The sequence below is a fragment of the Mustela erminea genome, chromosome 4 (genome assembly GCF_009829155.1).
Source record: "Mustela erminea isolate mMusErm1 chromosome 4, mMusErm1.Pri, whole genome shotgun sequence".
Classification (NCBI taxonomy): Eukaryota; Metazoa; Chordata; class Mammalia; order Carnivora; family Mustelidae; genus Mustela; species Mustela erminea.
Window position 1 is genome coordinate 78,786,449 of NC_045617.1, and position 3,809 is coordinate 78,790,257.

Below are 3,809 nucleotides of genomic sequence, written 5' to 3' on the forward strand. Positions count from 1 at the left end.
TGATACTCAACAGAAATAAAAATCTTGGATTTAGAAATTTGACAGTGTGGGCACCCTTAACTAAGTGCCCACTCTAGGTAACAGGAGAGCACTCTACACACATCATCCCATGTGGTCATTACAATGGCCCATTGTACAGATAAAGAAGTTAAGGCTCAGGAGGGCTATACAGCTCACAAACAGACAACAGACAAATCAGTACCCATATTCAGGACACCACCTACACGTTCTCCCGTCCCGAGTCATACCATTCTATCTCTGCTTGACTAGCCATTCTTTTGACATGAGAGATGACTCCTTTTTTTTCTTCTTTCTTTTTAAATACAGCTCAGTCACAAAAGCACAACTTTCCTCTTCCAATGACATTATACCTGAAGGACAAATTGGGCCATGCAGTTCAGCTTACCTCGTTGAGGAAAGGTAAACTCTATCAAGGCAGAGTTTATAATCCACTTGTTTCTCTGATGTATCCTCATATGTTCAAAAGGATACTTTCGAGTACCCTTAGAGGGTACTTTATGTTGCTTAATGTCTTTTATTGCCTTTGCTTTCTCATCAAAATCAAGATCTTCTGAGGACACAGGCTTTTCAGAGATGCCTACAAGTTTGATATATATCCCCAAATAGCATGGTGTAAGCAGTCACCTAAGTGTCTTTCTGAACATTTTTTTCATCTGCATACAAATAAAAAGGTAATAAAGTTACCTTTTAAATTAAACAGTATTTTTCCCTTAAAAAACAGTACACACATAAGTACCTCAATTCTGAAGAAGTGCTGGTGAAGGAGAAACTAAAAGGTCCTGGTTTTCCCTACTTAAAAATTAAGAAATGTTGAATAGAATGGAAGTTCTATATGAGTTAATCACAAAATTAAGTTTGTACCATAGATTATATTTCTACTTAATCTTCTTTTCATTCTTTTATATTTCTACTTAATCTTTCTGTGACTTTTTTATATATTTATAAATAGTCCATATCTCATATATGATGAAGCTGTATATTTGTAATTTTGTTAGATTGAAAACCTCTGAGAGAAAATTTGGAGGTATACTTGTGATTTATATAAAATAATTCTGTATGTGACCCTATTCCACTGAAGCAAAAGCATTCCTCATATCGTCCCCTTGTTTGTTTTTATTTTATTTGTTGGTGTTCTTGAGTTTTTATTTTTATTTGAGTTCTTGAGTTTTTATTTTTATTTCATACTCGTAAACTTAACTTTGCAATCCAACTAAACTTGGAGAGGAGCAAGGAAAATATGGAACCCATAGAACTGCACTGAGAGCACAAAGATTATAGGATATTTGGAGCAGATGGCAGTGAAGGGCTGCTCTCCTGAGCTACAGAAGGGATGGTCTGGTAGTTAAGGTAAAACACAAGTCAAGTTTATTAGATTTGTCCACAGTCAACAATGGCAATCTTCTTTCTGGTCTTGCCATTCCTGGACCCAAGGCACTCTATGGCTTCCAGGGTACCCATGCCCTCTTTCACCTTGCCTAAGACCATAAGCTTGCCACGCAACTACTCAGTCTTGGGAGTACAGATGAAAAACTGGAAACCATTTCTGTTGGGTCCAGCATTTGCACTGGCCAACGTACCACCCTCCCCCTATCCCAGGCTTCAGGATAAAATTCTCATCAAACTTCTCCCCATCAGTGGACTTGCCACCTACACCATTATGTCATTTGAAGTCACCACCCTGGCACAGAAATCCTGGAATAAGGTTGTGAAAGCAGGACGCTGTATAACCAAATCCTTCCTGCCCAGTGTTCAGAGCATAAAAGTTCTCTGCTGTCTTGGGAACTTTGTCTGCAAACAGTTCAAAGGAGATGGGGTCTGAGGGCTAGCAGTCCACTGCCACGCCCAAGAACCTGGGGCTTGGTGGGGGTGGGGCATTGTTGCCTGTGGTTGGGCAGTGTGGGCAACTCCAGGGCAGTAGTGTTTGCAAGGCCACAGTCCCTTGTTTAATTTTAATTATTTTTTTTTTACCAGACCTTTATTAGGCACAAGTTACTTAGGGAGCCAGTGTTTAATCAGTCTGGCGTTTACTAGTTTTGAGCATTCTGGAGATTTTTTTGTTGTTGTTAATTATTAGATATAGCCTCAATGTTCTTAAAACAGTATAATTATTATTTTGGGACAAGACTTATATACATGCAAGGCAACTTAACGCAAAATGTAAACTGTAACATACACTGCTGTTAATATTTCTGTGGTCCATCTCCACAGCAAATTAGGTCTTTCACTGTTCCCAAGTGAGTTTTGATTTGTTTGTGGTTGGTGAGAGTAAGCAATCACACTTTTAGACACAGCCTTGATCTGACATGACACCCTCCAGTATAAGGTTTTCCTAAATCCTTTAATTCAGCTTGTCTTAATTCAGTCATTTTGCAATCTGACCATGGAGGACTGAATCTCATTAGTTAGTCAGACTGAATCTCATTAGTAGCTCCTTATTTTATTCATTTTCTGTGTAATTAATTGACTTCATTTTTAAAGTACCATTTTAGATTAACAGAAAAATGTGGCAGATATTATGAAGAGTTAAATATACCCACCTTCTACCTTCACACTCCAGGCACAGAGCTTTCTCTATTGTCAGTATCTGGCATTAGTGTGGTACATTTGTTACATTAGTGAATGAATATTGACACATATTTAACTAAAATCTACAGTTTTGTTGCTGTTGTTGTTGTTATTCTAACAAATTTTATCACTTGAGTTCAATTCGCTGAACCTATATATTTTTTTTTTCCTTTTTGCAGCCTCTCTTATTGTGCACCAGCCATAATGGTAGATGCTGAGAATAAAATGGTGATAAAACTGCTCTCTCTGTCCTTTAGAGTCTAGCAGGACAGATAGACATTCCTAGATAAACACAAGGGTAGCTAGTATTTCTTAAGATCCAGGCCCAGTTCTGAACACTGAATGCTAACTCATTTAATCCTCAGACTAACCCTGCTTTATAGGTGCTTTTGTTATTGTTGTTTTTTTATTAGGAAACTGAGGCACAGAGAGGTTAAGCACCTTGAGCAGAATCCTGGAACTGGAAAGGGCCTGAGCTTCGCCTGGAGAACACACGCTGTCAATCACTTCCCAGTGCTGCCTTATGGAGTCACAAGACTGCAGATGAGAAACACCAGCTTGGATGAGAATACGACCTACAGCCATTGTGTTTTCTATTTAGCTCCTATTTTATGACTTTATTTGTAGCAACATAAGGAATCACTTTTATAGCAGTGTACTTCATACCCTCAAAAAACATCTAAATGCACAGCATCATTTTTGGAAAACTGGTATTTGAATCGGTCAGTGTTTATTTCTGTTTTTTATCGTCACTTGAAGCTGTCTCTTTTAACCTCCAACTAAAGGAGTCAATATTCAGAGATAAGCCAACTCTGGGTATATACTCATTATTCAAGATTCAGTGAGAGACTCAGAGATTTGAGTGTGATATGGTTCAGAACGTTTCCACGGGTCACATTCTATGTAAGCACAGGTAACGGAGGATGCCTAAAACCATGCCTGCTGCCTAAAGGTCATTTTCCTTCTGTGCTGCTATGGTTCCTCTATTCAGTGTGTAGCTGAAGTAGCCATTTCACTCAGTGTGACCTAAGTCACAAACAATCCTTCTTTATCAAAGTCACTATGCAAAAGTTAAGTACAGTGGGTGCTTTTATCTATCATATCTCCAAAGCAATTTCTCTATTTTATAAGCTTTTACACTATCCTATCATTTTCTTCCCAAGAGAAGTAGTTAAAGCCCCTCTAATTAAACCATTAAAATCTTGATAGACAAAACAATTTAA

At 38.0% G+C, this 3,809-nt stretch overlaps 1 pseudogene; it reads right to left on the bottom strand.

The window, feature by feature from the left end:
- Nucleotides 1-1,389: 1,389 nt before the first annotated feature.
- Nucleotides 1,390-3,171, bottom strand: LOC116589346 (annotated as a pseudogene).
- Nucleotides 3,172-3,809: the final 638 nt, after the last annotated feature.